General features: G+C 40.1%; 1 protein-coding gene across 1 annotated transcript in view; it reads left to right on the plus strand.

The window, feature by feature from the left end:
- DTNA (dystrobrevin alpha) overlaps window positions 1-24,732 on the plus strand; it is a 219,957-nt gene that overhangs the window by 10,490 nt on the left and 184,735 nt on the right. The gene's annotated exons all lie outside the window — the stretch shown is intronic.

The following is a 24,732-nucleotide window of genomic DNA, read 5'->3' on the forward strand; positions in this document are numbered from 1 at the left end:
AGGGGCGACCTTATCGCCCTCTACAACTACCTGAAGGGAGGTTATAGTGAGGTGAGTGTTGGTTTCTTCTCCCAGATAACAGGCGATAGGAAAGAGGAAATGGCCTCAAGTTGTGCCAGGGGAGGTTTAGGATGGATATTAGGAAAAATTCTTCACTGAAATGGTTGTCAAGCGTTGGAACAGGCTGCCCAGGGAAGAAGTTGAGTCACCATCCCTGGTGGTATTTAAAAGTCTTGTAGATGTGGCGTTTAGGGACCTAGTTTAGTGGTGGTCTTGGCAGTGTTGGTTTTATGGTTGGACTTGATGATCTTAATGATTCTATGATTCTAAGTGTGTTTGGAAATTATATTCCAGAAAGAAAAGCTAAAGCAAGTTCAGTCAACCGATGTGCTAGGTTTCATTCTGCCTTTATCTTTAGCTCCCGCAGCAGAAGGAAGAGTATTTTCATTAATGACATTCTTCAGTACTTGACAAAATATGAATCTACTGTGATTTTCAGACTTTGCTGAGGATGGATTAGGAGTCAGGGAACAGGGAGAGCTGCCATGCATGGTCAGAGCAGTGTGAAAAAGTTTGCACTAAACGTGACCCGTATCACTGCTGGTATCATTATTCACAAACATGAGTTAAAAATGTAACAGATAGATTGACAGGCTATCCTAGCAGAGGCTTTCAGTTTTGAAAAAAAAATTTTTTTAATTCATTTTGGAAATACTTTTACGAATAGATAGTTATCACTATCCTTTCAACTATAATTAATTATAATAATTAGAAAATAGAAATATATACTTGAAGTATAGATGTGAGTAGGAAAATCAATCAATGGCAGCAATAACTATGCAAAGCTCTGTGCTATGCAACCCAGTGAACTTTCTTGCTGTGTGTGAGGTTCAATGCATGTGTGTATCTTCCCTGGCTCAGAGCCTGGGATAAACACCTTGATCTTCTTTTTTGGGCAGATAAAGTGGAGCTAAGAAGTGTTTTTTGTGAGACCTTTTAGGTGAAAATCTAATACCAAATTGTTTCTGCTGCGCTTCATTAAAGGCCCTGGCAATTGAATTGCTATTGATTGCCTTTTAAATCTGATTCTGCATTTTAAAAAGTTGTAACAGAAAAATGCCAGTGATGTATGTGTACCTTAGTGGCCCTTTGTCAGATGTGAAGGAAACTGCAGTTTATCAATGACCTGTTAATGGCAGAGAATCCAATGACTATTCACAACCTGAAGGCCCAGATCCCACAATCACTTAAGAGTTGTATGTCCTTATGAATGTAATTGTGCCGAACATCATGGGATTACTCCTGTTGATAAAACAGAGTGAGTTCGAGTGATCCTGGAATCAGTACTTCTGAAGCTGTTCATGTCAGAAAAAGCTATGATCAGATAATCAAAATCAGAAATGCAAGTATAAGAAAGGTACCAGTGCTTCTGGCACTAAAAGTTTCCCTGAGCTTTCTAGCTCAACAGTAGCAAAATCTGCAAGGTTAGTAATGTAGAAGCAATACAGTTTGTGGTGTTAATCACTAAAAATTGTTTTGCCACTTTTGTGGCCAGCGTGTGTGTCTGGCTGAAGTCAGTGGATTATGCCACTTAGGTCAGGCTGACCTGACCTGAGATTTCATTCACTTTCACCCATTCTGTACTTTCTCTTTACTTTGTCCAGACCTGATTTTTTTAAGCAACGTTGTTGATATATGTGACATTTCCTTACCTTCTTTAGCACGATAATGACATCAGACACAGTATTAGGAAGTGCTGAGGTATCTTCAGGTCCTGCTATGACAAAGGATTTAAAAGGGTGTTTGGATCTGCTACAGTTACTCAGCATTTTGCATGGGAAAGTTGTCCTGATATGCTTGTGTGTACAGTGGAAGTCCACAGCTCTGCTGAAGGTGGGCCTTTGAGGACTACACCAGCTGGTGTGAGAGCCTCTAATGATCACACACTCTCATCCTCACCCTCCTTTTCACCCATCCTACCCCACTCTGCCTTCCCCCTCATTTCCTCTTCAGGACTACCCTGTTGATTTGGTCACTAGCCCAGCATCCCAGGGCCTGAGCTCCCTGTGCTGCAGGAAAATAACAGAACATTCACTTCAGCAGTTACTGGCAGTCAGCCATAGCTTTTCTTCTGTGATGAAGGTTTTTCTAAGAGTTTAGCAATCCCCACTTGGCGGGACAGGACATTAAGAAATGAGTTTGTTTTTTTCAGTTTGTGTCTTTCCAGATTTTTCCCCTTTTGTTTTGCCTTCAGTCTTCCTTTATTTTATCACTACCCCTTCTTCAGGCACGGTAGTTAAAAAGAAAAAGAGAAGAAACATGAACTATGTTTTGAAGGCAAATATTTTGAAAACTAGAAGAAACAATTCATACAGCTTTCACTGCAAGTAAAAGTATTTTCAGACAGTAATATTTATAGTTGCATTGGCTGTGCTGTGCACACATGTTAAAAGTGGTCCTTCAACTGACTGTCTCTCAAGGTAGGTAGTTGCATCAAACTTAAAATCTCAATGCCATGACTTTTTGTTTTTATTAGGTGAAAGATATGGACCCACTTTGGCCAGCATCGTAAGTGAGAAGTCATTGTGTTCTGGAACTGGAAGTGTTTGAATTACAAATCTGGTTTGAAGGTCCTCTAATGGACTTTATTTCTAAATGTTAATAAACATAAATTTTTTGAGACATATAAATACAGTCCCATGACAGTGCAGTCCTAACTCTAATCATGTGTATGTTCTCTGTTAATCTCAAAAATGAATCAACAGCCATTCTATTTTATTTTTGTTTTCCTGGTGGCAGTATGAATTGATTTTTTTTAAAAAAAAAAGTGTATTAAAAAAGAGCCAGGTGGTAGATCAGATCAGGTTGAATTATTTTTTCAGACCTACCTGGCTGAACTACTATCCCCATTTGCATTGAGGTGGATTTCCACCAAAGTCTTAGGAAAAGTGGGTAAATATCCTTGGCGTAGTAGTGATTTTCATGTTATTTCAGTTATGTCATTCTACCTTGAGAACACAAGAAGGAAAAGACTAATTTTAGTTACTCTATATGCTGGTATGTGTTTTCCTGTGAGAGAGAAAACCTGAATTTTGTGGTTTATCCTATATTGTATCCACAGTGATGTCTGTGCATCACTTTCTAGCTGAATTCATACCAGACTTGAATGTATCATTTTCTGATCATGAAATCATTTGAACAGTGACACCCAGACATAGACAGTCAAGGTGGTTGAAAAATAATATCCCATAGGGAGCGTAGAGTCTGCAGGAAGAAACATGAAAGACAAAATAATCTGCCTTCAAAGGAAATGGATTGTTTCCAAAGTGCAACAAGCAGCACTTGTTGCTCCTCTTCTCCTGAATGTTATGCTACTTTCTATCAAGACATCAGGTGTCTTGATGGACCATCCTCAGCCTGCTTCAATGACAATATCTTTGAAGAAGCATGGAAGTTTTTTTTTTTTCATGAGCATACATACTTTTTCCAAAAGTGGTGAAATGCAAGACTTAAAAATATTTGAACATAGTGTCCTACTGTCCCTAATTCCTAGACATTTTGAGGGAAACTCCTACCTTTGTTCTTTGGTATATTGTTTGCAAATTTGTAGAGATTTGGAGATGATTATATTGTAAAAAAGCAAAATATACAGTAAGTTTCACTTTCCATGGTCCTTGGAAAAAAGTGCCTTGGTCTTGTTGAATCTTGCCTTTCAACAACATTGTTACATCATGTTCAGATTTATTCAAGACACTATCCTGTATATAGTTTAAACTGGTACTTCTCCCCTCTTTTGATTTGCAAAGCACTGCTGTAGTGGTCAATGTTTAATCCCTGGTCTGTACTCTTAAACAGCGTGTTGCTGTTATGGCACAAAACTCTTCTGGCTGAATGTCACGTAGCTGCAACAAAGTGTTTGGGTCAAACACTTTGGCCTGGACAGGTTATTTCAAATAACACTTGCCTATCAACAGTACTAGAGAACATATTGGAAAAGAGAAGAATCAAATAAAAAGTCTGTGTTTCTTTCTTTCCCTCAATTCCTATGTGAAAATATTGAACTCACATTCAAAAGATCAAATGTTTGTCTTAAATATGCCTTTGAGCAAAGAACGAATAAAACTCAGGTAAAACATGGTGGAGCCTGTGACCAGAAGTCCTTACCTTGGGTTACACACAGAACACTCAGTGCATAAATTAACTCCAATATATTCTCTCAGCTAAGGAAGTTCTGTCCCAGCAACATGAATGTGCATGCAATAATGAAACAGGCATTGATTTTATTGTTTGGGGGAGAGGGGATTGTTAGTAAAGCATTGTTATGTGAACTCACTGTAGAGTTTAAGCAGACCCTCTAATGACGTGTATTTATGGTTTATTGCATATGAAGAATTGGTTCTTCCAGCCATTACCAACTAGTACCATGTGACAGCCTGTGTTACCATCCATGCATAGAAACCCCGATGTCAAGCCACAACTGTGCTTGTATGATTCATAGCTGTTAGAAAGAAAGACTTATTAGTCATGTACTTCATTTCTCTTTCTATAAGATTATTCTATATTGTGCTGTACATTTACTACTTTTTTGTTGGTCTAATTTTAAATTGTCGAAGTAATGGAGTTTCTACCCCTTCCCTCAGGAAAGTGTTCCAGAGCATAATAGCTCTACTGTCAAGAAACATACTAATTTCCTGATATGCATTTTTTTCTTTATTACCTTCACTTCATTGCACCAACTACTGTCTTCTGTGCATTTTCCCAGGTTCTCACTTCAAAACTTGGGCTTTGCACCATGCAAATGTGTCTTTTTTGTTTTCAACTACTGTATGTGCATATGAAGGGTAAAAATTAGCCTCTACAGGCTTATAAATTTGGCCTGTGTTTAGTAAGAATAAGGTAATAAAAATGCTAAAATTAATTGGTTCATTTTAGAGCGACATGTCTTTGCAAGAGCTCCAGAAGTAATTACAAACAACAGCTAAAAACTTCATATGAGCTGAAAATTGATTTCCTAGGCCACTTTTTACAAAGGATGGTCGCACTATCTGAATTTAAGCAGGCAGAGTTAAATTAAGGTGAAACCTTGTGTAGACATTGATTTTGATTGGAGTTTTCTAATTTATCTAGAGGATTGGTAGGATACTTCAGACAGCTGAAGAATGTACAGTTTCCCAATGGAGGTACACTCCCATGTGAGCTTCCCTAGGTGGTTTTAGTGCAAAGTTGACTTTACCCAGTCAGTGTTGGCTTGTGCTGACTGTTATTTCTGTCTGAAATGGATGAAGAGCACTTCACTTGTCACTCATCACATGCATGGTACAAGATGGTGGTTTAAGATATGCCATTCTGTTTTGCATTCGGATGGTCTTTGTTACCTCAGATAAGGGAGAGTAGTTTAACATGAGATATGTCAAAATTCATCAGACACTCACTCACCTGACTACACTTTAAACCTATTTTGAATGAGTATCAGTTGAATGAAAAAAAATCCCCATCTCTTAAGTAGAAATAACTCACATCAGGTTTCTGTGTGCAGGAATAAAATCTGTTTTTAAACTATGCAACTTTTGTGTTGTAAGTACACATGTACTTAAGTGTCTCCACTCAACAGAACTCTGAGTAAGTCTCATTTCCCTCCTTCTGCTTTGAAATTTGCCATCATGAATTTCCTTGCAAACTTTAGATCGTGTGAATAACTTTCAGGTGGCTTGCATGCTTCTAGCATCCATCTGTTTTCTCTTTCTTCTGGTCTTGGACAAGTCTGTGTTGCACTGACCTTGTCCTAACTGCCAAACCTTTTTCTACTGAATTTCCTATATAATTCCAGTTCACAATACTCCCTCTTCTGCTTTGGACAAAGGTTCAGCCATGATGTCTTACCCTGAATATGAGCTGGTACAGCAGGTTAGAACAGAGACCTTGTTCTAAAAGCTTTTGAATCCATCAGTTTTATTAAGGATCTGTCATTCTTTTCCCAGGAACTATGTTTTATATTGATAGTATTTCCCTAGGAAACACTTACAGTAAAACTCAAGGATTTTGAAAAGGAAATGTTTTCTAACTGAAGCTAAATGTGGACAAGAGCATAAATAGAGCTTGATTTTACAGAATGCATTCTGTAATTGTGGCATCTGCTTTATGGAGGACAAAATAAATACCTGCAATGCAGAGAATAAGACTCTGCCCTTTGCTCGACAGCATCTCTCACTTCTTGAAATATTTGAATCTTAAATGGCCAGCTTATCAGTCCTTTGAAGTGAATGAGAAAACTGCAAATGACATCTGTTCTTTCAGTGTTCATGTCTAAATATCTAGGGAAGCCATACAAGAGCAACAAGACAAAAGATGATCATACACATCATACAGTTAAGAAAAAATGGGCAACCTAACTTATTGAGTCTTTGCCAGGTTACTTGCAAAAGCTGGGTAATAGAAGGGAGACACTGTCTTCTGAGATAACAAATCTTAATGTACCTTCTTAGTTCCTTTTCAAGAGCCAGTGTGCCATTTTACTCGGTAAAATGGAATAAAATGAAAGTCAAAACTGAATCAGTCTTTTGGGTTTTGTCCCAATATTTGCTCTAATTGGCACTGCTAAAGTTACTGTGAATACATTACAAGAACTACAATCAAATGTTGAGTGTTTGAACAGGCTTTTCCATAGCTTAGCTTCTCAGGCTGTCTTTACCTAGAATATGATCTTATTGTCACTGAATGATCAGACAGTCACTTTTGTTAACTTGAACTGTTTTTTAAAAGGTAATTGTTCTTTTTAAATTTTAATTGGATCTTCAGACTTTATCTGATAAAGCTGACTGTGCAAAATGCATGGAATGGCGTTAGGGTTATTTTATGTAGTATAACTGACCATGCATAAAATTCATGTAGTAAATGAAACCCTGACAAATCAGTCTTTTGTCCCCTTTATTCTCATTGATAGCTGGATAAGCAGAATATATGGAAATTCCATATATTTATCAGTCTTAACAGGATCCATGCTGAAAAGGTAAAAATACTCATTGGGTATTTTGGGAGTATTTAGTTCTACCTTAATGTTGTCTCACTCAGATCTGTAGAATTCTTGCTAAGAGATAGGTCCAGGTTAGCCTTTGAAAACACTAGGTATGAAGTAGTTGCTCTGCGTGGAAAGCAAAGATTAGTAGAGAGGAAATAAGTTTTCTAAGGCACTATAATAGATACATTTGTTGATACATACCTCACTTTTGGAATTGTATCAACTGAGGCAAGAATCAGGGATTGGCTCTGCAAATCAAAATGGAAGTCTTAGAATCAAAAGTATCCTAGCAGAGAGTAGACTGGAATCCTCACTACTCAGCGTCTACATTCAACTTAAGTCTTAGCATATACTACCATCAGTGTGGTATATTGTGTATTTTGCTATACAGGTTTAATTATCTATGCAAAGCCTTTATATGAATTTGGTTTTGAATGTTGCTCTGAAAATGGCAACTTTGTAGATTTATATGATGAACTCTACATATATGTTGGCAGATAAATGATTTAATAGCTCAGAGAAAACAGCAAGAAATCAACAAAGACAGGAGAAATATGTCTGTAAGCGTGTACAGAGCTGAGATTTCTAACCAGGCAACATAGCTGTTGTGTTCTGATGTCCAGCCTCAGGTAGATCCTGTGATGAAGTCAGATGATAAAAAATTTGTGACCTCACAGCAGTAAGAAATTAAGATACAGGCCAATGACATCAGTGGAGGTGTAAGAGAAAGGTTCAATTTGAGAACAGCAATTGTGAAGGATTATTTACCTACAATCTAAAGTGCAAAATGGTTCAAGGAAAAAATGCCTATAATTTGCTCTCTTAGTTTGCCCCAGGAAAATTCCTCTTAAGATATTGTAGAACAACTTAGTGGAACAATAAAAGCAATTGCCAACCTGAGTATATACAGAAAAGCAAGCCTTTTTTAGCAAAGGGAAAAATTCATTTTGTCATGTACTCATGAGTGTCACATTTTCTGATAGAAAAAACAACTTTGTTACCTACTCATCTGCCTTTTCTAAACTTCTATGAGTTTGAAAACTATTCTGAACTGTTACTAGCAAGTTCTTGATAGTTGTGTGGCAGTGTATAGACTACAGATAGAGTTTGGCAAGCTAATTTAGTTTGACCATTTGGTTATTTTATGTGCAAATAGTCTATACAATTAAGTGTATATGACTGCTTCTGCTGGTACTTATGTCATAAATGCAGTGACCCTCAACAAAAGGGGTTAATGATCTTTGTTTCCTGATGCCCTTTGTCCAACAGAGATGTAAAAGAGCACTAAAGAGCTGGATTTGCAGTGTTCTTTTAGCTTGTTCAAAATATTTTTTATTGAATGGCAGCTAAGAAGGTTTTAGGATGTAGGATACAGATAAATCTCTGCCATCTTCATTATCTTTCTAGTGAAAAATTCTTGTGTTCTAGTGAAAAGGACCTGGCTTAATCATATAAAAAGTATATTTTTTGAGTAATTCAAAGATAAGTAAATATTTATTACTGGTGCAGAATCTTAATAAGCTACAGCAGAATTATATTTTAAAATGACCTTATACTTAATGATTATGTTATAAACTTAAACTGCAATAATCTACCATCAAAATATGGGTCAGTGACTCTCATCACGCTGTAGTAAAGGCTGTCCTATAGCGAGATATGGAGTAGGCTAAAGGGAATGCTCCTGGGACCTGGCAATTAACACATCCTGAGCGCACAGCTTTTGCAACAGTGCTTACTCTGCATGTGACAGAAGCTTTAGGAAAACTTGTATTGTTTCATGGTTTTTTCCATTAACAAAATTCACAGTTACTGAAGTTTAATTTATGTATGCATTAGATGGAAAAGCTCTAGGCGTTTTATAAGAAGTATGTTAACTGCTTTTCCTACCCTTTGCATGAAATTTTCAGAGAGGTTCACCACTCCTGTGTGAGGAATGTGTGTATACTAAGACTGAGCAAATCACTGACCAAGGGCTAGAAGAGATTTAACACTTCAGATTGGCTCTCTCATCGCTGCTTTTCATGGTTGGGGTTGGCCTTCCAGTGTATGCTGTGTGGTCAGGATCTGTGAAGTGCTGGGTTGCATGATCCTTTCCTCTAGCCTGCTCCTAAATCTTCCCACAAGACAGTCTCTTCGCAGCTGGCAAACATCTCCCAAGTGCAAACCCCAGAGAAGTCCCCCTGGGTAGCTCCTCTGTACTTGATCTTCCTTCACACATTGATTGTCTTCCAGGAAGCAAAGACCCTTTGTGCCAGATTTGTGAAACAAGGGTGAATCTCACTTAACCTGTAAATCCAGGAACGCTGATGGAAATGACATACATAAATTTCTCGTAGGATTTACTGCCATTGTTACATGAGTGTTCTATAGAGAACCCCCTTAAATACTAGGGCCAAGTATATTATTAAGTATAAAGTGTTCAAATTAAAACACCAAGTTCCTATCCAGATTGTCACCATCCCTTTTTTTATCCCTTGTTGCCTGCATCTTAGATCTGACAGCAATTTAAGATATGCAGATAAGTATTTTTGTGCATTTTGAAATCCAACAGTGATCACAGGTTCATGCATCTTAGGGACCAACTGAAGAGTCTTATTAGCTGGATATTACTTGCGTACCGCGGACAAAATTTTTCCTTCTGCTAGTGTCACTGTAATATTTGCGTAAAAGTAATTGTTGTACCGAGATGTTCAATATGACATCTTTAGTCCCTGGGGTTTTTTTTAAGCTTAGGTTGATGTTTGCAGTTTTGCAGGGACCTGATTCATGCCCATTTGTTTTGAAAGAGTTTAGTTGTGTCAAATGGATGTCAGTAATGTAAATCATCTCCTACTATTGTCTCTTAGTGTCCTGAAGTGCACACCTGTGATGTATTGTATGGTAGAAAAGGAGTAAGCAAACGATGGATGTTGGTACCACTGTCCATCCATGGGAGAGCCAGATTTTTAAATAAACAACCTATAGTGGGTTTACAGTAAAGCTCCTATACATTAAAGAGCCTTCTCAAGAAAATAGACACCCATGCTGCTTGGCTGTCGGGTATTTCTGGAAGAGCATCACCATGGAAAAGGACTGCTGGCAAGATGAACAGCAAAGCAGATTATCAGCTCCTTCAACCAAATGGCCTGAGGACTAAGAGGACAGGCATGGGTTTTGGGATTTATCCCACAGTGACTTCCCTCTTAATAAACTTCTTCTCAGGGCAAAATCTGGTAGCAGGATCCCAAGCAGACGTGCAGCCTCCCTCCCACTGCAGAATTTGCTATAGGAGGGAAGGAGCGTGCCATTGGTCATTACGGTCCTCTTTTACTTCCCTGTTAAATGTGATGCCTTATTGCTATTTTTAATTTAATTGTTTTGTGAGAGTGGAGGCAATAAAACAAGTTGTTTCTATGCTTCATTCACACACGTAATGGGAGAACAGTGCAAGGGAGCTGCAAACTGTAATTCACATGAGGTACAGCAACAAGAATTTCCAAATGCACATGCTTCAAGTATGCTGAAAAGCTGACATTTGCTAATGAACCCACTTTTGTCCCCATTTCTACTTGTATCTAATTGTAGTTTGTAACAACAGTGCCTTACATCATGAACCATAAGTTCATTTGTGCTATCCTGTGGTGTTCATTGTAAGTTAAAGAACACCTGACTAAGGGTATATATGCGACTTTGTAAAAGGCTTTTTGCTGTTTCAGCAGAGGAAGGAGAGACACAGGTGAGAGCAAAGATTCTTATCAGGGACTAGAAAAAGAGACCAGGGGGTGGGCAAACTGTGGTAGGGATCTGCCCATAGCTATCCAGGCAGAAATCTAAAGGGTTAAAGGGCCCTGCAAGTAGAAAGCTAAGAGCTTGAGTTGCAGGGCCATGCAGAATGAAGAACAGTGTGAGAGAGATTTAATGACAAGCAGAGGATTGATGGATTTTATTTCCCTTCTGATTTTTGCACTGAGAGTAGGAGAAAGCAGCATGGGTAATGTGAGATTCTACTCCAAGAGAAGGAGGAGAATGCAAACTACCAAAAGGCATAGAGTGGACTGTTGATAAACCTCCCTGGTAGGCAACGAAAGAAATTACGTATGCTTGCTGTGGAAGCCTGATATTCCAGATTGTGTGCAAGTGATATCAGTGAGCCATGTGGGTACATCCACTGCTGTTCCAAGAGGGGAAACTAAGGCAAGAGATAGGTGATCTCTTGATGTAAATTGACCTTTCTACTTATTATGTTTATGTTTGTTCATATAACTGCTTCGTAATTAGTTCTGCCAGCTCTTGGCTTCCATATGTCTTAAGGAATGACAGTATATTCTCAGATTTACTTCTATTTATACTAATTAAATACTAGTAAACCTGTCCACCTAAAGGACAAACTATAAATCAGCTTTTTCTCAGCTCTATGTTGGACTTCTCTATATTCCTAACTATTGAAGCTGCTTTATTTTTCATGTTCTTCTGTCTTACAAGCAGTTACGTAAGTTTATAGTCCTGCATAATTTAGCTATGCACTTCTTACATTGAACTCATACAGAGGAAATCATGACAAATTATGTAGGAGGAGGATTTCCAGTTATTCAAGGCTTGAAGTGATGAAATTATATAGAGATTTATATTATTAAGCAAAATCACGTTGTCTCCAGAACATCTCCATTGCATATGAGCTTGAATATACCTGAGAAAAATAATTATCAAGGTTATGTACCTGAATTTATTTTTAAAAAAAACAGTCATGTAGGGTTGGAAAATAACATTTAGTGCATGGCTCTTGGGAGGGAGAAACCTATAGCAGCAAGGTAATTCCTGACAATGTGGAAGGACCTCAAAGCAGACTCTATGTTGTCCACTGCCACCATAAAGGGAAAGCAAAACCATTTCTGAAGTCAAGAAAATGTCTGGGATGTCTTTCTTAACAATTTGGAGCAGGAGAATTTCTAGTTCTGAGGGTTGGTTGTTATTTGTAAATGTGCTTTGTGGCAACAGGCTCGTCCTGGACTGGCTGCATCCCCTGTTCTTGCTGCACCACTCCTGTTCACCAGCTGACTTGTTTTATGATGAAGGCAGAAAGTGTATCAGCCCATGGATTGCGATCCAGGTTTTGCAGTGAGCAGCAGTGTTCGTTGAACAGTTTCTTCCTCTCCTTTCCAAACCTATGTACTGAATCAATTTTATAGTGTTCTACCATTCTCACTGAGCAGGGAGAGGACTCCTTCCAGGGCTCTGTGGGCAAAGAGCTTATGCAGTGGAGCAGGGGTCTATCTATTACGGGGCTAGTGCAACTACAAATGGAGTTGCTTCTCTCATACAGATGAATCCAGGGAGGGTTCCTGTGCGGTCAGCCATGCCACAGAGAAGGTCCAGGGATAATGCTAACAGAGAAAGGAGACATCAGGTACGGAGATGATGCAGGGTTATGTGCCCATTTACCTTGTGCCACCGAGACTTCCAGCTGGCTCTGACAAAAATAAAGTAGATTCCTGCTCAGAAACCTGTCTGAAGGAGGAACACAGAGCACGTTATGTAGGTCTGGCCATAAGGTAGAATGCAAGAAGTAGTATTACCTGCTTGGTTATGTCTCTGAAGCAGTGATACAGTCATGGAAATTTGGCAGAGCGGACTGCCGTGCCAAGTACCCTATGTCCTTGTTGTCCTTCATGCTGAGGAGTCCTCAGTCTCTTGGAAGAGAGTTATATCTTATCCTACAAAGTTGTGCGAACAATGCTGTAGAAATGAAGTATTTTTAACATGCTGTAGCCACAAAGGGCTTAGTATCATCACCAGTTAGTTTCAGTTACAATGCAAGGCAAGATGTCCTTACACACCTCAGGGTGGAGTGAAACACAGGGCTGGTTTTGCCCTGGATAGGCAAACATCCAAAAGTCCAAATCAGAAATGTGGGTGAATGTCTTTCAACACAGGGTACATTTTCATACCCCCCCCATTATCTTTAAAATATCTTCACTTTTGCCTCCCTCATGCCTTTGTAGTCTTCAGTTTCTTCTAGTAGCTCAGTTCCATTCCTAGAGGCCTGAAATGAATAAATCGAAACATGCTCTATTTAGACTTCTACCCCATGGCCAGCACACCCGATATGGCATTTCAGAGATTGAGGGAAGTGAGCCACATTTGCTCATGGAAAAAGGAAAGAACTGCAGCAATACAATGACGTAAGGTTTATCCTGCAGGTTCACCTCAGGTTACAACCGGATCTAATTCAGCATGCTCTTGTCAGTACAGCTTAGTTCAGCTAAACCAAGAAAATACAGTTCAATTCTGCATACAGCTAACTCCCACATAAAGCATCAAAACCTTTCCAATCTAATTTTTTATTGCAGGCTTTTTCCTTTTTTTTTTTTTCTTCATTTGAAGAGTTGTTGGGCCTGAATAATGTGGATTTATTTATCTGTCTGGTACCAAATCAAAATAATTTTATGAATTAAAGAACCCTCTCAAAGTAAACAGGAGAATCACACATTTGAAGATGTTCACACACATCAGATACTAATGAGGTCATGAAGGAGAATATTGCTGTTTGGGGCCTCTACTGGTCCCCAGGGTGCATTTTCTCACTGGGAAAAGATCCTGCTATGCAGTCTTAATCTAGAGCATGCTTTGAAATAGCTCTTTCAGCTAGTGATGTGCTAAACTGCTTCTTTGTTTTCATTTTAGTAGACTCTGAGAAATGAATTGCACAAATTTCACAGCAGTGAGATGTTTTTGATATCTGTAGTAATTTTATAATTTGATTCTTGTATCACAGTGTAGTGGCAAGTTTCATCAGCCAGAAGACCCTTAATGCAGTGGCAGACCAGAAGTCAAGTTTGTGTTGAACATGTCAAGCGGCTCAAAGGAGTGAAATAATATATCTTGACCCAAATCTAGGCCAAAGTGTTTTTACACACCAAAGCAAGTAGAGTTGATGTACGCTTGCTGCCTTCATCTTCAAGTGCTGCTAGCTACTGGCAGTCAGAGCAAAAAATGGTTTAGAAAGAAAGTTTTATGGTACACTTCCAGGGCTGTAATCCTTTTTCTTAAACAAAAGTTTTAGACAGAAATCTCTTGATTGAACTTTAGGGTTAACCAAACATTGGTGTGTTGGATCTGACCCAATACATTGTTTGTGACAGTGCTTGGGAACTGGCCACTTGACAGTTATGGAATAATGTGACAAAAGGGGGATTTTCTTAATCCTTGGGGATTCCCTTTAAGGGGAATGTCTTAATCCCTGACATTTAATCATTGCTTGTGTCAGGAAGTGTAAATATTTATCTTCTATTGTTTAAAAAAAACAAGGTTCATTAAGGATGATATTCTTTCTGTTTAAAACAAATGAGTTTATAATGGGAATGTGCAGGAATTCATTAACAATCTAATGAAATTATTTTTTTAATAGTCCTTTTGGGTCCCAATTGTATTATGCTACAGACAGCTCCACAGGGTAAACTATGCTTTAAGTTTAAAAAGGTAGAACAGAGTTTTCCTTAATCTCTTTTAAATTTGCCTCTCAGTTTTAAACTCCCTGTTTTTCTTCCATATCTTGTTAATTATATTGTCTTTTGGCTGCAATGTATTCTTTTTCTTCTATGATGAGGAAATAAATAAGAATGGGGTTTTTCCCTTCTTTTTACTATTTGTAATTTTTATACAGCTGTCCTACATTATCTCTCTCTTCATTTACCTCCTCTCCAAATAAAAATCGGTCTTTCTTCATACAGCTGATTTCCTGAGACTCCTGGTAGTTTATGTTCCTGGGGTATGAACCCTTTCTGTGGCTGCTCTTTTTGCAGTCCCATCTGCCTGTAGCATTCCTGATGCCAGATTTACAGTTCTTTCATTTTGTTTGCTTAGGTGGAGAGAGTTTCTGCACAGCCCTGTGAATTTCGAGTGGTATGCTTGACATTGCCAGTGTCATCAGAAGTGGTATGAGCTGGAGTTCAAACAGGTGGTACCGTCGGGCTGCTGTCACAGGGGATGAGATCATACATTCAGTCTGTCTCCGTGATGGATTTGTCTAACTCTCTCCAACTCAAGCTGACTTTGATCCCATATAATGAAAAGCCTTAAAATAGAAAGTGGAAGGGAACAGAGAGGAGCTTTAATTATTTACTGGCTGGGTCGAATCCATACCTTTTTTTAAAGAGACTTCTTTTGTTGTTTTTTTGTCTATTCAGTTTTCATTAAGCCAAATTTAAATCTTTGTGCTCAGCATTGATTCAGATTCTGGGGCTGATTAAAGAGGCTTTTGAAGGAAGATGCATTTTTTCTTCTTTGGATTAGTTATTTGTTCCATTTACTAAATAAAATAAAAATGCTCCCTAAACAATTTTCAATATTTTAGTCACAGTAGTGCTAGGAGGTCCCAGCTCAATGTTTGAGTTGCTCTAAGCATATAGAAGCGTGACACCCATAATAAAACCACTGAAGGCTAGGTAGACAAAACATAAAAAATATGGGAGGGAAGAAATAAATTTAAAAATTCCTGAATTCACAAAAAAGTCTGTGGCAAAGCTGAGACCTGACCTGGTCTCCTACCACTCCTAGTGTGGTGTTTAACCACAAGCCCATGCTGCCCGGGCCATATTCACCCCTCAGATAATGTCTGAGCAGCGCGGGCATGGTGTGGTGGTCTTCGTGACATGAGTGTCCCTGACTGCCTGCATTTCAGAGCAGAATTCCCAGTGACAAGAGCAGTCCCCATCATCCTAAGCATTTTGATAATGTGTCTTTGCCCTTCTCCGAAAACATGGACATGTCATCTCTCCCATTGCTCAGGAGGAGTTAATGCAGGGGGTGACTGCAGCTCCTTTGTGAACTTCTTGCCCTGGCAGGTTATGCAGAAGGAGCCTGGGTGCCACCCCAAACCCTTCCCCTTCTCTGGAGGCTGGATTATACCTCTCAAGGACATGAGCCCCAGGCAGGGGGAGAGAGGGCAGGGGAGGCAGGCTTTTGGTGCCCACTTCCTAGCTTCATTATGCTTACAACCAGAAACAACCTTGCAGTTACCTCTGTAGTCTTAAGCAAAAAGCTTGCTGGATTTATTTTGGAACGTAGTGGCTTCATTGTGTGCGTGGCTGTAAAATCTACATGCTTGAGCTGAGGCTTGGGGAACCCCTGTGCCTATCAATATCACTACGTCTGTGGCTCCTTCACAGAAATAGACAGCAATGTGAAAGATAGTGATGGTGCAGAGAAATGTCCTTGCTTTATCCTCACCCTCTTGGTGCCTGTGGATATGTTAACAGACTACTGTACATAGGGGAAACCATGCCTTTAATAGTTCTGTCTCAGCTGCTGTTAATTTGATTTCCCTCAGGTAGTTAATGTTCAGTCACAAGTCCTGGAGCAAGACTTTTTGTAGCAAGAAGTACAAATAATTTACACTGCAATGTCTGAGGCTCTTAGATAAAGCATATCCTACTCTGGACAAAGCAAAAAAGAATTTCTTTTATTTGGTATAAACATGATGAATTCAGAGAGGTGGGAGGAGGTGCTATAATAAGCATGTTTATTCAAGGCAGCTTTGTGGTGTCTGACAGCAAGTAGATATGTCCAGACGTATGCTCATTCCCTGTGCCATACACATTGTATATTTGTAGGCTGTCATGACACTTCACGTGTCAAAATAATTTGTAATTATTACTGGATTACTACAGATAAAATATTTTTCAATATCTCGGTTTTCCTTTGGAAGTTGTTAGTTTAGTTTGTATTTTCAGCTCTATTCCAGCTTCTTCCGTGTGAACTGGGCAAGTGTGAATTAGGTACATTGTGTCAGTCCTGAGGCCAATCTGCATTCGTTTACATTTATGTAAATCTGGAATACTGCCTTTGAAAAGAATGAGCTGGATTCTGCTCCAAATTGTCATGTCCCATTCCTTTACTGGAGTCACTCATTTAGGGGTGGGATTTTTCAGCAGGACAAGACTGCTGCAGCACTTGTTCTAATACTATTGTAGTACTGCATGGCTTGTATAGCTTTGCAAAAACTAAAAATGAAGAATTTAGAGCAGAATTAGGTCATGACCAAGTGCATTTGAAAATGCCATGCTAATTATTCACAACTTTAAAATTACTGAATGCATTTCTTCCAAATTTGCTCTGTTCCATAGATCCCATTGACATTTAAATGTAATTCACTTTATCACCATGTTATATCATAAAGTCTAGCTTCCAGTATTTTCATTAGTTGGTAGATGTTCTATAATATAAAAGGAAGTAGTACTTGGAGCATGGAGAAAAAAAGGGAATACAGTTAATCTATTAGCATTGCCTTTCTGTAATTCACTGATTTATTTTTTTTTTTAAAATCTCATACTGGTATTAGGAAGGGATTTTTTTGTTTGTTTCTAGTCAAAGTTGTGTAAAGTTCCTGAAATTCTTCAGAAGGTTTAAGATGAGTGTATGACTGGTCTTTCAAAAATCCTAGCTTTGCATTCCAGCCTTTCAGACTTTCATCACCTCTTTTATTATGGAAAGGGTCCACTTCTCCTGAAGGTGCTGATTCTTCTCATCATTCTCCCTATTCTGAGGACTGAGCACCTTCTCTTAGAAAAGTGCTTGAGAAGGATTTCTTCCTTTGAGGTGGTTTCTACTCTAGCTTGGCTTTCCATAAATCATTGCAAAAAGGAAAGTGTAGAGTAACTGGAATATTGCTCGGAAGATTGCAAAAAGCACGTTGTAATGCTTAAGTGTTTGAAAAAAAGTCTTTTTCTTGGGGTACAAATTTTTCCTGTTTCCCGTGTTTAAATAAATGCTTTCATGGCAGCTGCAAATGTCTTTTATAGGTGGTATCCAGTACTGCCCATTTCTCTGCCCTCAAAAATAAGTGTACAGGGTGGGATTGTTGTCTGGAGTTGTGTTCAGGTGGCCGCAGGTTAAAAAAAAAACATTCTCTACAACAGTCAGATTGGTAATTCCCGCATGATTAATTGACATCATTTCCACAAGCCATTTTTCCCCTTTCTTCTTTTTTTTACCTACACTTCATGCTGTTTGCATTTGGCATGGCACTAAGATCACTCAGAGGTGGGGTGTTTTTCCCCCTTTGCTGCCTGTGGTGCACTGGGGCGTGGGGAAGGCCTTTGCTGCTTGCACTGCCTAACTGCCGGCAGCCCTGCCAGGGGAGCTTCGAGGGCCGTCCTCTGCAGCTGATCCTGACACCCATCCATCTCAGTAAGATGAGATCATTATCTAAATGTGTATTATAAAGCAAGAAGATCGTGCCCAGGGAGAGGCATTATTTTCCTGTGCTGTTTGGAAGCATACGAGTAACACCAGCAGGTACAGAGCAAAAGAGATTTGATACGTTAAATGTATAAACATCCCTGTCGTGCAATTTACTGAGTGTCAGTGGTTTCTTCCTCATCAGCTGTGACTTTCTTCAGTCTGTCTGGGTCTGTGCTACCTGCAGATCGCTCTCTGCAAGCTGCCATCCCTTATCCCAGCTTCTCGCGCTGACATTTGGGATTTCTCCACAGGATGGGTACAGCAGAGGGAGCAGTAGGACAAGCTTCTCCCAGGCTGTCTCACCACGCGTGCTCCCGCCCCAGCCCAGGCCCTCCGGCTGATCTATCCTCCCCTTCTGCCCGTATTCCCCCAGCAGCACCGAGACTCCTCCAAGCCTGAGGGGTCTGTGCGGGTCTGGGGGCCGGGACGGAGAGGGAGGGCAGGGGCTCTGTTGCAGAGACACCTCCCCCAGCCCCTGCAGAGAGCACTGATGCATTTCAGAGAGCAAGTCAGATGCTGCTTGCTTTTGCATAACTGATCTGATGGGATTCGTGTTGTTGGCCTATATATTAATGCTCCAGCTCTCATTAGCAGTTTCTGAGACTTTCAGGCCTCCTTCTGTGTTCTTGCAGTGTATTTTTTTTCTTAAAAGAAAGTGATTTCCTCTTTTTCGCAAGTTTTTCTCCTGGAGGGTGCAATGAAGTGAGTTTTATTTTAGAGCAAGGGGGGGTTTCAGTGGTATGTGGGATGAATGAAAGGGGATTGTTCCTACCTTTGGCTCAACTGAGCAGAGAATCTGTTTCCTAGATTATCCTCTTCCAGTTCTGAAAAAAGTGTGTGTGTGTGTGTGTGTGTGTGTGTGTGTGTCACTCCATCCACATGCATGTCTGCCTGCATGCACACTTTAGGCATTGGTCAAATTTCCACGAAAGGCCTGTGGTTATCTGTCCAGGCAAATATAAATACATAATGTTTGTGGCATTTTTATGAAATAACTTACTGGAAACCTTTTTCAGTGCAGAATATAGTGCTGCAATGAAACCAAGGTGCTGAAGTCAGACAGGATAACAGAGTGATTTCCTTAACAAAAATAATCGATCTCACAATTTCAGGAATAAGGACATTAATTTCAGGAGAAAGTTGTGACAAGACAGATATTGGTTCTGCAGTCTTTCACAAACGTTTCAGTTACTTTTTTCAGGAACAGGCTGCAATGAGCTTTCATAATTAGCAATCTTCAGTACCTTTTTTATACTTGGTCAGAGCAGACTTGAAGCCTTCAAAGCAGTGGAGGGTTCTTACCATTGAGGAGACAAAGAGAATATTGTGTTGGAGCAAAGGCTGTGTCATGAATCTTTGTAGCTGGCATGTGGGGAGTTTGTTTATTTTATTTTCCTTCTGAGTTTGGCTTTCTAAGGGAACATAATCATGTCATGTTTGTCTCTCACTGCCACAGCCAGTAGTTTTGAACTCATGAGACACCTTCTGCTGAATTTAACATAGGGGAAGAAATCTCAGCTATACTGGTTCTCCCTGACTCTCATAGAGTGAGATTTGAGGTAGCACCCCAATAAGGACAGGACAGGCAAAATTCCCCTCTTGAAACAGCTCCCATGGTGCTGGCTGAGCACATACAGATCTGAACCAGCTACATGACCTGCTTGCTGCTTTTTCCTCAAGTAGGGATAAAGTACAAAAGGGTGCATGGAAGTGAGCAGGAAAACTTGATTAGACAACTGCAGGGGCCTGGGGAAATTAAGAGTTCTTGTGGAGATGGTGGTACAGGTTGGTTGCATTGTACATTAAAGGAAACTGAAAGTGCCGGTGAGCAACACTCGTGTCCTGAGGGGTAGGAATGGTCATGAGAGTTTAGAGGAAACGGGGATTACTTGTCCTTGGGAGCAGTAAATAACAAAGGATCATAAATCCTCAGGAAAACAATCTTCATTAGATTCACTGCTCACCAGGCAACTTTAATGAACTATAGCTGTCACTTCAAGCCTTTCAAGTTCATGAGATTAGGTTTACCTGTCTTTTCTAAAAAATATATTTTTAGAAAAATATTTCTTTCAGTGTGGTAAAATTAAACCATTCACCTACAAAGTTCTCTTTATTTTATTGCATCTCAGGGATCTTAATTTTGCTGACAAATTTGGACATCTAACAGAAAGAGAAGTCTTTTTCCTGTATTTAGTGTTTGGATTGAAGATAAATGGAAGCAGAATTGTTCTAGTTCTGTTGAGTATTTTTCAAGTAAACTTGAAAATGCATCTGGTAAATAATGGTTTGATTTTGCAGAGAACAAGGCAAGTGCACAGAGTTTTTCATAAGTTGCTTAATTGTTAATAATTAATGTTCATACTTTGTGTGTAGAAAAATAAAGCCAAAGCCTTTATATCCTAGCTCTAGTAGATGTGACATGCTTATATATGATGATAAACACTGGTTTAAAATCTGGGTTTGTCAAAAAAACTCTAACAAACTATAAATACAAGACATAGGAAAAAGGAAGGAAATGTTTTAAAGTAAATCATGGATTTATTTTTTTTTAACTTTTTATTCAGTAAAATGGATTGACTGAAGATATGATTTGTTTCTGAAGCTTTGATGTATGGCCATGGACATTCTCCCTTCTTCCCACATAGCTTGAATCACAGAAACATAGAAGATAAAAACAGAAAAACCAACGCAGAATATCGTCTGTTGCTGCGAAACTGCTCACAGAGCATGTACCAAGTGCATTCCCCATTTACTTTATTAATGTTTATCAATAATTCAAGCTATTTGAGTATGTTTTGCAAATGGTAGAGCTAACCCATCTGAACATTTTTAGTGATAACCTTCTCCCATTACCCAGTGAGCCTCCCGAAAACAGCAAGAGGATTAGACTTGGTGAGGAGGATGTTGGAATAAATCTATTTGGAGCGGTCAGATGTGGCATGGGTGGGCCAGGGCAGTGTTTTGTCCCACATGAGCCCATCTCAGTCCCCTGGGTTGCCTTCTAGAGCTAAGGTACCCTGCTGTGCCAGAGGCTGCATTATGGGGACAGCAGGGCAGCGGGTGCTGAGGAGTGCCACCAAGAGCCCTCTGTCCCCACCAGCTTCAAAATGTGGTAAATGGGTGAGAAGCAACTCATGCTTCAAAGCTTGGCCAAACTCCACCTGTTGAACTGTGTTGGAGAGGGCTCACAGTGTAACTACATAGCTGAGTAGCCAAGGCTGAGGTAGGCTGGGGAGAGGTGACAGGGGTCTTGATTGAGTGATACAGAATAAAGTCGGTGTACTGGATCCACTGGGAGAGGTGGGAACGCTGTTCCTGTCAATGCAATGGTAGTCCCCTACTCAAGGCTCTTGCTCTCGAACAAACCCATGCTGAAATCATCTACAGAGATTAACGAGATCATTCCTAAGAGCAGGAAATACTCTAACACCTCAAAGGTCTGAGCCCATAGGGTAGATGTTGCTTGTCCCAGTAAGCCCAAATCTTAAGACTATCAAGACAAATGAATTCAAGACACTGGCAGACGAGGGAAGACAAAGAGCAAATTCTGCACACATTAAAAATAGCTAAACATGAAGGGACAGATCATGCCTCTTAGGCACTGGGCTAAATTGGGAATGGGTAGGAAGTCACATGGCTCCAAACATGTTACATATTTACACTTGTCACTGGTACCAAATTACTTTCCCCACCCCGATGCTCCCTTCTCTGCTCCCACGCCAGCACCAGCTCCCTCTCCTCCACTAGAACTTGCTATTAATATGTATTCAAATATCTCAAATCTAATGCCACAGAGGTCCCTGATCTACTACATTTGGCTGTTCAGGGAGAAAGAGTAGTATTCCCTCTTACAGCTGTGGTAAATCTCTCTCAGCTGTACACTTTGTATTTCACAGTAGACACTGGTATTATTGCACATCTCTTCATCTGAGGAAACCAGAGACCTGTCTTTTCCTTTGGCTTATGTGATAGTTTTTGGACATATAACCTCAGACTGTCCCATTCATGGGATTGGGATCATGCTGTACATGTTAACATCCAAGGTTTCCCACTGATTTCCAGCATCCTATTTTCCAAAGCTCCACCCACCACGTACTCTACGGTTTATAAATAACTTCTTAAGAGACAGGGGAAGCAAACACTTCAGGTGTTCTTTTAGAGGATCCAAAACCCTATCTGTTTTTCCCCATATCTAGTAAGGGAGATACCGACATTTAGATAAAAGTGTGGACATGCTTCTGTGGATTTCCCTGCCTTTGTTTTTCCCCACTCTTAAGCACTCTAGAGATAGGTTGGAGTCCTAGAAACAGCCCAGTCTTAATCCTTCCTGTTTGTGACTTCACTTCTAAATCATTATAGTTGTCCATACACCTTTTTCCATGGGGAGCTTCTTTCTTCCTTCCTTGTTGCTCTAATTAAAAAGGAGCCCTCAGCCACAAAGACACAACTTTTCTTTGTTCCTCCTCTTTTGTCTCTCTGAGTACCTAAAGCACTGTGCTTTTTAAGACCTGGTGTTAACGCTTGGCCTCTGCTTCTCATGATTATGTGCCCTTACAGTCTGACATCCTTACAAACAATTGGAAAAAAAACTGATTTGAGGTATATTTTTATTGCGTTGTATGAAGTTGCTCCATCTGAATGGGAGACACTGTGGTTTAGTGACTTTCTCTGCTTTGAGAGTCTTGTAAGTTAGCAGTGTTAGCAGTGCCTCCATCGGAAAGCAGTGCTGGGCAGCCTTCCTGCAATTCACAGCAGCTCCTAAAAATGAGTAATAGACACATTCCCTGAATGGTTCATTGTATCAGCAATACAGAATTTTAGGACCTGAGGCAAAGGAGAAGTGAAGTGACTTCTTCTGTTTGGCAGAAAGTCCACGGCATGTTTTTCCCTTGGTGGAGATTTTAAAGCGCTCTGCAAGGCAGGCATTAAACATACTGAGGTCTGGCTTTGCTAATAGTAACAAAGGTTAGTGATTCAAAATAGATCTTTCAACTTTTCAGGAGTCGTCTTATCAGCTGGTTTATTCTTTACTATTTGTATGTTGCTGTCAACTTTTCCGGGCCCATGAACCCAAGCTGACTCTAGGTTAGGAGGAGCTCTTGCCCTCCTGCCTGTGGGACTGACCATGAAAACAGCTGTGAAGTTACTGTTTTATCAAGCTTTATGTAATGTTATATTTACATTATCAAACATGTGAATTTATATATCTGTTATCAAACAGCATCATGAAGAGTAGCTGGCAGAAGGTGAAGTGCAGGCTTACTTCATGTACACTAAGATACAGCTCTTTGGATGATTCTTTTACTTCCCTTGAGGCCTTTACAATTTTGAGCCATTTCCTTTGTTAGCTTGAAGTAAATGCATGATTACTTTTACTGCTAAATCAGTCCAGCCTCTCAACACCGGTGCTCTGAGAAGCGTAATGCCTCATCAGATAGGGCAGTGTCAAGGCATTTATAAACCATGTTTTTAGCTAAGTGATTCTGGGCACAGCTTGACCTTGCCCGTCCAGCCCTGACCTGTGCTCACTGCTTGCTTGGCTGCATCCCTGGGTACGAACTCCTCTTGGCCTCAACTCAGACAAAGCCCGATGACTGTAGACCAGAGACATTTACCATGTTTTTCTGCTTGAATTGGTATGACATTCAATTGATACTTTCCAGTTTCAACTGAAAGTGTTCAATATTTCATATGTTTTACTTAGAGTCGTGTGGCTTGTTCCATTCCCACCCATGTCTGAGATAAGGCAGTCTTGATGGCAGGCAGTATTCAACTGAATGTGCATTTACAAATTAAAAATGGACTGTTTCAGATGGCTGATATTAAGAGCCAGGGGTTTGTGTCAACATGAATGACTTCTGAAGTCTCTGGTGGGGATAATGACTTCCTGAGTTATGTCAAAGGACATTTTCCCCTACTCCAATCTCCTTGAATGCTGCTACTGTTAGTAGTAGTTATTATGGGGTCTTGACAGGTGAACAACATCACAGTGCATTGTTATTGTTAGGAGCCACAAATTTACTAAGAGTGAACATTTAGAAGACTTGTGTTTAAGATCTGGGAAAAGTTTGTTTGTTTTTAATAGGCCATTCCTCAGTAAAGGTCTCTGCACAGGCAGAAGTGCTGTAAACATCCAAATATGAGTCTTTGCAGAAGCTTCATACAACAGAGGGTGAATTGCTTCCTTGCCCCAGGCCTCGTGCCCCTCAAGCTGGTTGTGTTTGGAGTCCCTTATCGAAAGGACTTTCTTGCCATCCTGTTTCTGGCTGCGATTCGGTCGGTGACACCGGGATGCAAACCCGGAGACTTGGCCTAACTGGGCAGAAGCAAATCATTTCAGGTGCCTCCTCCGCACCGAATGCAGACAGGCCGGACCTCACAGCAGCTTTTCGAAGGCGCCGTGTGGAGCTGCTCACAGGGCTGCTGGTGGGGAGCGGCAGGCTCCTCCGGAGGCGGGGGGCGGCCGCTGGTGCCTGGCGGTGGGCGGCGGCGGCCTCCCC

The sequence above is a fragment of the Athene cunicularia genome (genome assembly GCF_003259725.1).
Source record: "Athene cunicularia isolate RWA chromosome 2 unlocalized genomic scaffold, athCun1 chr2_part1, whole genome shotgun sequence".
NCBI lineage: Eukaryota > Metazoa > Chordata > Aves > Strigiformes > Strigidae > Athene > Athene cunicularia.